Source organism: Panulirus ornatus, chromosome 14, assembly GCF_036320965.1.
Source record: "Panulirus ornatus isolate Po-2019 chromosome 14, ASM3632096v1, whole genome shotgun sequence".
Taxonomy (NCBI): Eukaryota; Metazoa; Arthropoda; class Malacostraca; order Decapoda; family Palinuridae; genus Panulirus; species Panulirus ornatus.
The window spans coordinates 50,186,554-50,197,218 of NC_092237.1; the positions used below are offsets into that span (position 1 = coordinate 50,186,554).

The 10,665-nt window shown below is 44.7% G+C and overlaps 2 non-coding genes across 2 annotated transcripts; both read left to right on the forward strand.

Annotated features, from left to right (window-relative positions):
• The first annotated feature begins 3,096 nt into the window (after positions 1 to 3,096).
• TRNAR-ACG (transfer RNA arginine (anticodon ACG)) lies at positions 3,097 to 3,169 on the forward strand. The gene has a single exon. It is a non-coding gene; the product is annotated as a tRNA-Arg (tRNA).
• Positions 3,170 to 4,533: 1,364 nt separating this feature from the next.
• On the forward strand, positions 4,534 to 4,606 carry TRNAR-ACG (transfer RNA arginine (anticodon ACG)). The gene has a single exon. It is a non-coding gene; the product is annotated as a tRNA-Arg (tRNA).
• The last annotated feature ends 6,059 nt before the right edge of the window (positions 4,607 to 10,665 follow it).

Consider the following 10,665-nt stretch of genomic DNA (forward strand, 5'->3'; position numbering starts at 1 on the left):
TGTTTGTCTCTACAAGTTAGTGTTGTAACACACACACACACACACACACACACACACACACACACGAGGCAGGCAGGTAGACTGCTGCTGTAGTGGGAGATTTCATGTTTTTCCGATACGAATGAAAAATAAAGTCAAGTTACGAGCCATCGCCCTCAGCGCCTGCCCTGTGAACGTTATACCTTTCATTGGTAAGTCACAGACGTATTTGTAAACTCCGCAGACCCTCGGGGGTTTACCTATTTTTTTTAATGAAGACCTCCCCTAACCGCCGCCCTTCCACCTACTTGCACCTTGTTGTCTTTTGTAGATTTAATGACCGTAACCTTGGGAAACCCAGGGCTCGCCATGGCTCTCACCTCTCCCGGAACCTCTCGACCTAAGCAGCCGCAGGATAACCATCAACGAAGCCATAAACCCTGCGCTGCGGAAGTGTCTCTTTCCACGGCGGCCCGCAGGCTTCCTCCTCCTCCTCCTCCACGGGGGAGGAGTCGCCGCCAGGCTGTACTACCCTGCGAGGGGGCCAGTAAGTGTCCCCTCCTTATGTGTGTAGATGGTGCCATGATTGTCGCGCCTGATGGATGGAAGGACACGAGCGACTTTATCATTGGCATCAGCAACACGCGAAGAATAATGTGGGAAAGAACCGTGTGCAACACCGGGGGATTACAGCACTGTATATGCAGTAGAAAGAAACGTGTGTGTGTGAGAACATGTTGATGTTGCGACTATGAATGCTGAGAACGCACGGGAATGTTTTGTGTGTATGTTCAAATCCTTTTATTATTGACCGTTAGTTTCAGGCAGCGAATCAGAAGCCATACTCAACCAAGGAGTATCAGCGTATTGCTCCGTTTATCATGATCATAGTAAGACAGTTTATTAGCATGGGTTACGCTTAATCGAGTTGGAGATTGATTTCAAGTGTACGTAACACTTCAACGCTGGTAATGTGATATACGCTGCAGCTGTACAGTGTGAGAATGATGAAATACAGAGAAGATAAAGGGAAGTGTATGAGCACGACTGTGCCGCCTTTTTAAGTTCGATGGCACGACTCTTGATGACCTTACGACCCTTGTTGTGATGGCCCAGCCTATCAACTGACCCTCAAGGGTCAGGTCAAAGGCCAGGCCATCATCATTCCAAGTCGTACTCAAGTAGTCTAAAGAGACTTGGTTTACTCTTGGGGGGGGGGGGGGGGTAGTCCGGTGTGTCTAAACTGGATGTTGGTATGCTCGGGTTGTGCAGTAGCGAGGCACTGGAGGTCGTATCGCCATCATGACCCCTGAGCCAGGGATATCCATGTAGGCCCCCCGAGGCGCATGTTGATATGATATTTGACCCAGCTGGTATTGCCCCAGATCCGACGTGCGTAATTGTTGGATAATTAAGTTCGGAATCGTTTGTGTTATTCGTGAGTGACGAGGAGATAGCACGTTTGTAGGTGGCGTTAGTATTCTGTCGGATCTGGTCACACCCAGTGAAATCCGGGGGTCACACACGACCGTGTGCAGCAGCGTGGTACATGTCAGTCCTCAGTGCAAAATGTAATTTTGACATGGAGGAGATTATACCTCGGCCTTGTCAGGTTCACGGACGCTGAGCAGCATTATCAACGGAGGCCTTTTATTTTCCTAGCCCTTTTTTTCTAGCCTTTTTTTCCTAGCCCTTTTTTCCTAGCCTTTTTTTCCTAGCCTTTTTTTCTATGTGATGGTTATAGTGGCAGCCTTATTGATTAAAGCTCGGTGTTCCTGAACGATGTCTTGAGAGAAGAAAATAAAAGTTCGTCGTTTTTTTTTTCTTTTTTTGGTTCCAGATGAATGAGTTTGATGTCGTTTTCTCTCATTATGTTAACGGGTTTGAGTAACGTCGTGGTAAGCGGGTCAGGGTTGGGCTAGGTAGAGTGTGTTGACCTCTGGTGTCACCATCATGGTTGCGCCAGTATTGACCCCAGGATAGGAAGACGTCGTCATGGAGAACTGGCATATCGGGGCACGAACCCTGTGACCTGTGATCCAGCGCGCAGCAGCACGGTCCCTGGCCGCCAGTCAGTATGCCATGAACTGAACTTTTGCTTGAGCTTAAACCTTCCACAGCAGCAGCGCATCGTCGCTTACCATGGCACGCAGCAGCGTATAGTCGCATACCATAGCACCATTCCCACATCCAGTATATATACACACACACACACACACACACACCACACACACACACACACACACACACACACACACACACACACATCAATATATTCCTTGGGTATTGGTATACCAAGGAGCTGACCGCCTCCCTTCCCTCCCGTAGTTCTATAATACCCCAGAATCATCGGTTGCCCTCAAGGCTAAGGTAAAAAAAAATCACTCCAGCTCTCCTGTCGTTGCAACACAGGCAAAATACACCCCAGGCCGCGTAATCTCTCTCGGTTAAGTAATTAAGCGCATTGGAGGTTTCGTCCGGAAGGCCCCCTCCCACACCCGAACCCCCCCAAGCTGTAATTGATTAACTGGAGTAATTGTTGTATTTACTTCCGATTGTATTAAGTTAGTAATTAATACTGTAGTGGTGAGGGTGGGGTGGGGGGGGGTGTCGACACTCCCAATTACCAGGAATTAGTCTGTGGTCATTACCGGAGATTAACACCAATAAACTATGAGCTCAGCGGGTAATGACATGGTACGCTAAACGCATGACCTACACCGACGACCTCGCTCTCTCTCTCTCTCTCTCTCTCTCTCTCTCTCTCTCTCTCTCTCTCTCTCTATATATATATATATATATATATATATATATATATATATATATATATATATATATATGTGAGTGTGTGTGTGGGTGTGATATATATATATATATATATATATATATATATATATATATATATACACACACACACGAATAAAGTGCATATGAACGCGCACCTCCTTAGAACATACAAACCTCCAACAGCCAGGATCGAACCCGGGACCCCTTTGCCACAGGCACACACATTACACACATACAGAAATGAGAATGTGAAAGTCAAGGAAAGTGATTTGCCAGCAGGCGAGAGAGGCCGGGTTGGATCCAACCAAGATCCTCAACTGTGCAATATAAGGCCTTGTGGCGCAACGGATAACGCGTCTGACTACGGATCAGAAGATTCCAGGTTCGAATCCTGGCAAGGTCGCGTATACCAATTTCAAGTTTATGGCAGTTTTCTTGTTTATATAAACGTATTGATTTACGGTAACTGTCGCCCACGTATATGATGGCTGTATTTTGATGGCCTTCTAAGACATTTTGACCATCTATTATTATTATTATTATTATTTTTATTATTATTATCATTATTATCATTATCATTATCATTATTATTATTATTATTATTATTATTATTATCATTATTATTATTATGTTATTATTATTATTATTATTATTATTATTATTATGTTATTATTATTATTATTATTATTATTATTATTATTATTATTATTATTATTATTATCATTATTATTATTATATTATTATTACTATTATCATTATCATTATTATTATTATTATTATTAGTAGTAGTAGTAGTAGTATCATTATCATCATTATCATCATCATCGTCCGGTCCTGAGCGTAACTTCAGTCATTGTGGGAGTCATGTCAGAGGCCATCTTCAGTGCAGCCTGGCATTCACTGCACCATTTTCTTCATTATAAACACTTGACACCACTTATCTTGCACCCGGAACCCCACCGGTCAGGTCAGAGGACTTGCATACTACACTACTGCTGGTGCTGCTATGCTGGTCTGCTGCTGTGTTGGTCTGCTGCTGCTATGTTGATCTGTTGCTGCTGCTATGCTGGTCTGCTGCTGCTCCTGTGTTGGTCTGCTGCCGCTGCTATGTTGGTCTGCTGGTGCTGCTGTTATGTTGGTCTGCTTCTGCTGCTATGTTGGTCTGCTGCTGCTGCTGCTGTGTTGGTCTGCTGCTGCTGCTATGTTGGTCTGCTGCCGCTGCTATGTTGGTCTGCTGCTGCTGCTGTTATGTTGGTCTGCTTCTGCTGCTATGTTGGTCTGCTGCTGCTGCTGCTGCTGTGTTGGTCTGCTGCTGCTGCTGCTATGTTGGTCTGCTGCTGCTGCTGTGTTGGTCTGCTGCTGCTGCTATGTTGGTCTGCTGCTGCTGCTGCTGTGTTGCTACGCTGCTAAGGACATCAATGCTGCAGCCGACAGGAGCAGCTGTGGATTGATGTCATATTTCTTGGACTGTATCTTTTTATACAGTCGGACGGACAGATGCACAAGATCACTTCCGTTATTATTATTATTATTATTGTTATTATTATTATCATTATTATTATTATTATTATTATTATTATTATTATTATTATCATCATTATTATCATGGAGTCTATTATTGAAGTGTACGAGGAAACATAAATTGGATGCTAAATGAACTTTTGGAAAGCAGTCTATCAGCAGGCTGGCACAGGCCGTTCTGCTAAGCCAGGGGTCAGGTCAGCAGGCCGGATTGTCTTCTAAAAAGATCCTCTCTGATACTCGTACGGCCTTGTGGCGCAACGGATAACGCGTCTGACTACGGATCAGATGATTCCAGGTTCGAATCCTGGCAAGGTCGGTCGGACGATTTTCCCGAGTTGTAGAAGACTAAGTAGAAAATGAATTTTTTCGCTTAAAGAGAAGAAAGAATAGAACGCACTAACATAAGACAAATAAGTGAAAGAATGTAATATGATTTTACTTGTGTCAAAAGCAAGATTTCACACATTTCTAAAGACAAGGTTTTTAAGAACTTGGAAGCAATCGATCATCGTAAAACGGGTCGCCACCACAAAGCACCACTACGCCAAATCATCCTATTTCATCCTGGGGAAAAAAAGAAAATAGATGTATGACAGATTAACGTGTGCTTGACCGTAGTTCCTCACACCCGTCACCCACGCTGTTTGTGACGGTCAACCATTTAACCTGGGCTGGCTGATCACCAGCGACGTGTACACAACCTACCAGACAGTACGTGCGCTGTATGCTCATAACTCACTGACCAAAAAAAAAAAAAAGTATTTCCGCACAATGACCGTCATTTTTCTTTTTTCTTCAGCCACTCATGTCTTGGAAATGTCCAGAGCTACAGCGAAAGATTCACCAAAATCCTTATATAAGACTGGACGACTGAAAGTTGGGTCACGGGAGAAATCTCAGCGAAGCAAAGCCGTAGTAGTCATCTGATGCAAGGGAATGGGGTTCTGAGTGAGAGTTGAGGAGAGTTTAAAAACTTCAGAGAGAGAGAGAGAGAGAGAGAGAGAGAGAGAGAGAGAGAGAGAGAGAGAGAGAGAGAGAGAGAGAGAGAAGGGGGCGATAGTTGGAGGAATTAGAACTGTATCCGCGTTAAGCGATGGGCCACAACTGTGCGTGCTTCTAAGAAGGGGGAAAGTTTGGGTGTCAGTACAGAGACGAAGTATGTTGAGGGCTGGCGGATCGGAGTCCTCCGAATCGGAAGCACACTCGAGGAGATGAGGTATGCATGCATTTCGGACCGCGCCCCTCGCCCAGTTCTTCAAGCTCGGAGGATACTAGAATACCCTGCAGTCGGAAGATAAAGAGGGCGTCCTGGTGGGTCACTTGGAGGAGCGCTCGATGCAGAACCATCCAATGTAAAGCTGGAGGAGAATACGGCACTAGAGTGATTGGCTTTCTCAAGGGAATTGGATGCAGACTGATCAGGTCAGAAGAGGGAAGGGAATGTTGAGGGAGGGAAGCATTTTGAAGATGCTTGTAGCTAAAGGACCGAAGAGAATTACCCGTAGAGGCCAGATCAGGACACTTTACTGTACAGTGATTGCAAGCAGATATGAAGGCAGACTGGCAAGCAGATATGAAGGCAGACTGGCAAGCAGATATGAAGGCAGACTGGTAAGCAGATATGAAGGCAGACTGGCAAGCAGATATGAAGGCAGACTGGCAAGCAGATATGAAGGCAGACTGGTAAGCAGATATGAAGGCAGACTGAGGATCAGAAGATGAGAATTTCACTCGCCTGATACGCTGTGTCCCACACGCATCAGGCTACAGATCGAGAGCGATCACACCATGTTTGAGGCGGATCAAGATTTAGTAAACGAAGGGACGTGTAAGACTCCATCCACTCCAGCCAGGATAACCTCCGTTGTACAGTCAGCACAGCTGGAGGCATCGCAGTTTAAAAGGCTGGTCAGGGACGATTACGACGCTCTTCTAAGGACGTCACAGTTGGCGTTCCGAGGGAGGAGATGTGGGGGCAAAAGGCGCCCAATGGGAATGACAGACACTCGATCTTGAACGGATTTCCCTAATGGGGCAGAAATAGTGCAAGGAATGTAGGGTGGAGGAAAGTGAGGTCGAGGGTGTTGGAAAAGTGGATGACGGTCGGGCGCGGATCTCTCTCTCTCTCTCTCTCTCTCTCTCTCTCTCTCTCTCTCTCTCTCTCTCTCTCTCTCTCTCTCTCTCTCTCTCTCTCTCTCTCTCTCTCGTTTTATTTTTTGTTTTTTGTGCCGACACATGACAGGCGACGTCGAGTTCGGCCTGGGCCTGGGCCTCGGCCGGCGAGCAGATGCCTCGTATTACAAAATAATGCAGCCGTAGCGATAGCGGTGTCACCAGGTGGTGGTGGTGTTGCCTCATACGCAGGACGGCGCGACCCGACCTGCCCCCCCCTCCCCCCCTCCTGTTCGTGGGTTACATAACTTCATAACTGAATTCATGCTAAAGACTGCTGAACGACCATCGGGTTATAACGCTTCACAAAATCCAATGAATTAATCTTTCAGCTGTGAACTCTAGCAATATAGATTTTTGTTACATATATATATATATATATATATATATATATATATATATATATATATACATTTCAGAGTTGTATGAATTGCTCTGCTTTCATTTTTGTTACGAACAATATTTCTCTTCGTTGATTACACGGGAAACGAATTTTATCTTTATCTAGTCATCTTAGATCATATGTTTTCGTTGAACAAATAATGAATGAACTTATTATTATCGTTATCATATTATTATTATTATTATCATTATTATTATTATCATTATCATTATTATTATTATCATTATTTAGACCCTGATACACGACTAATATACATATATATATATATATATATATATATATATATATATATATATATATATATATATATATATATATATATATATGTCAGTTTTTCTTTTTTCGTGTAAAGCAAAAGTTAAGCGGAAATTGAGAACATAGTTCAATTACTTTCGTAACGCCATTCTCACTGAACATATATATATGTATAATTTCAGTTGCTTAGTGAAGATATCTTCCCAGGTGTGTGTGTGTGTGTGTGTGTGTGTGTGTGTGTGTGTGTGGTATTCACTAACCCCGGGCGTCAGGGTGAAGTGGCAGCTGTCCAGCTGGGCGTCATGTCGTCTGAGTGCCGGGGATGATCCCATAATACAATAGTATCAGGTAAGGGTACATTTCCTCATGACGCGCTCCTCTGGTCATTGACAGCAGTTGAGTTTTAGCCTTTATAAAAGACCCGGGTCACGTGTGGCTAAGGGGCAGGTGGCTGAGGGTTACATGTGGCTATGGGACAGATGGTTCAGGGTTACATGTGGCTATGGGACAGATGGTTCTGGGTTACATGTGGCTATGGGACAGATGGTTCAGGGTTACATGTGGCTATGGGACAGATGGTTCAGGGTTACATGTGGCTATGGGACAGATGGTTCAGGGTTACATGTGGTTATGGGACAGGTGGTTCGTGTGGCTAAGAGGCAGGTGGCTGAGGGTTACATGTGATTAAGGAGGCAGGTGGTTGAGGGGTTACATATGACCGTGAGACAGGTGGTTCGTGTGGCTAAGAGGCTGGTGGCTGAGGGTTACATGTGATTAAGGAGGCAGGTGGTTGAGGGGTTACATATGGCCGTGAGACAGGTGGTTCATGTGGCTGAGGGGGAAGGTGGGTGACCCCAGCCAAATGCGGCAGCCGTGTTATGCAGGACTGGCGGGTTATGCTGGACAGGAGTGAAGGCAGTGAAACCGGTCGTCATCCTGAAGCCCCCTTCCCCGTGCCTCGGTATCAGTGAACCAAGGGTACCAAGGAGGCGCCTTCGCCGCGGTGTGAGCCAGCCGGGTCGTGCGCTACGATCCACTTGCTGTATCATGACTTACTGCTGCTGCTGATGATGATTTTCCCCAGGACTCACACACCTCTTAGGAAGACCTTATGACCCAAAACGTGTTGTGATGGTGAGAAAACATCACAACGAGAATTTTATGTCGTCTAAAGAATATACGTCAAGATGTTTCTCTGGTTTGACGATAGGTTTATCTTGACTGGCTTTACGTGCACACACACACACACACACACACACACACACACACACACACACACACACACACACACACACACACACACGTGAATATTCCAAGTACTTTGGTATAAGTTGGTTGAGTATAACGTGGTAAGTTTGTATGGTGATGAACAGGGTAGTGTTGTGCAAACAGGTATCAAATCGGGTTGCTAGGAGCATTGTAGCTTTACAAGTGGCAGAGGATGTGTGGACCAGGTGTTTGCCACGGAAACTTCGGGTATGACCAAAATACTTATAGAAAGAGATGGGTTTGTCTCTGGCTTTTATGGGTGTGGAGAAAGCGTATGATTGTGCTGGTAGGGAGCGTGATACGAATGTATGGTGTGCGGGAAAAGTTACCAGAAGCATTGAGGACATTTTACCTAGATCATGGTATGCGTGCGAGTGAGAAGGGACGAGAGTGGATGTTCCAGTGAAGGTTATGTGGTGTCACCATGGCTGTTTGATCGTCTTTTGATGGGGTTGTGAGGGAGGCAAGTGCGAGGTTCTTGGAGGCTGGGGCTGGTCTTCTCTGTCCTGGGAGGGGGGGCAGGTGAGTCAGTTTATGGATGACACGCCTGTGGTGGCAGACTCGAGTGAGATACACTGCGGAAGTCGGTGCTTAAGTTAAGAAGAATGTGTGAATGGAGGAAGATGAGAACTTATATGAATAAACGTTAAGTTTAGCAGAGGGGGAGAGAGAGATGATTTGAGTGTGAGTTTGGATGAAGAGAACCCAGTACGTGGCCAGCAAACTGCAGCTTGCATACACGCTTGGTCAACTGTTTTCTCATGTCAGTGTGTTTGTGCTCGGCTTGCACAGATTCCCCCCCCCCACCCCACTTTTTTTTTTTGTTTTATGTTTGAGGCTCCAGTCACAAACAAAAGTCCACATCAAGGCCTGGCTTTTATTGGAGTATAGAGAGGCTAATGAAAGGGAAAAAGAAGAGACAAGGGAAAGTATGTACGGTTTTTTTGGGGGTAATGAAAAACCTATCTTTTATAACACGTTCACTCCACCAAGAGCTTTTGGAAACATGACAGACAAGCGTCAGGTTTTCAGCGAAATTGTTTCGCTGTAGACTCGTGAAATTGCCAGGTTTTTTTCCCCTCACACTTTCAAATTACTTTTCATCTGTTTGATTATTTATTGCCGTGGCACAAGGTGTGAAATGCCAGTACGCATAACCGCTACATGAATTTCAAACTGCTGGAAAAAAAGAATGTGTTTATGAATTGTTTTCATGTTCTGCTGAATGATCCTTTCGCTATTAGATACTTTTTTTTTTTTATATATTGTAGGCTTCAACCTCGTTAAAGTTAGATGGTTGGTTGTTTTGGCTTTAGGGCCTTACCGAAAGCGCTGGTTGGGTCATTAAGGCAGTCATCGTCGTGTTTGTAACCACCATTCGAGAAATATGTGAACACCTGAACGCGTATATGATAGTTGCAAGACAATGCGCACGCTCTCATATCCTTGCTTTGGAAGAGTGTTAGCTAACTTCTTTAAAGTCAGTCAGAATAAATAGTTTTTTCCTGAGAGATAGATAGATAGAGAGAGAGAGAGAGAGAGAGAGAGAGAGAGAGAGAGAGAGAGAGAGAGAGAGAGAGAGAGGATGCAAATTTCGCTTCTGATCAATATTTCACTCATGATTCTCTTATTGTTGCTGTAAATTATTGACCAACCCACCTTCCATTTTTGGTATATTTTGCAGAGATAAACGTGGTGTGTTGTGCATAGGGCTTGGCCTCAACACATCGTCGCCTGGAAATGAACCACGGAAAGAAATATGGCCGACGGGGGAAAAAAAAATACAATTATTTTAGTCGAAAAAAAAAGAATTGCACAGTGGTTAACGCAGACCAGCAACACATGATGAGAGCTAAAGGGAGAATGAGTTTCAGTATTTTTTCCTCCCCTCTTTTTTTTTTTTTTTTTTTTTTGGACATTGTCCAGAGATAAATGGACTTAGTCCCCTGGCGGACAGAAGCGTAACTACATAGCCTCTAGCTAAACCGGTATGGAGGTTGGTGTTGCTCTTACAATTATCCCTATAGCTGAGAAATTGTACACGTAGAGGAATCCAGATAAAAAACAAAAACAAGCTGTTCTGGTCTAGTTTTCTCGTGAGTGAAATTTTAAGTAGAGAATAATTCAAAGAGCTATAGGTCGTTCGCGTCACGTCATACGAGGATATAAGTGGTAGAGAGGCGGCGGCGACAGCCAATGAGGACACAGCGCGCGCGTCAGCGGTAACCGGTGGCGGGAAATAACCAATTTGGCGGGCACTAAATTAGGCTATCCCT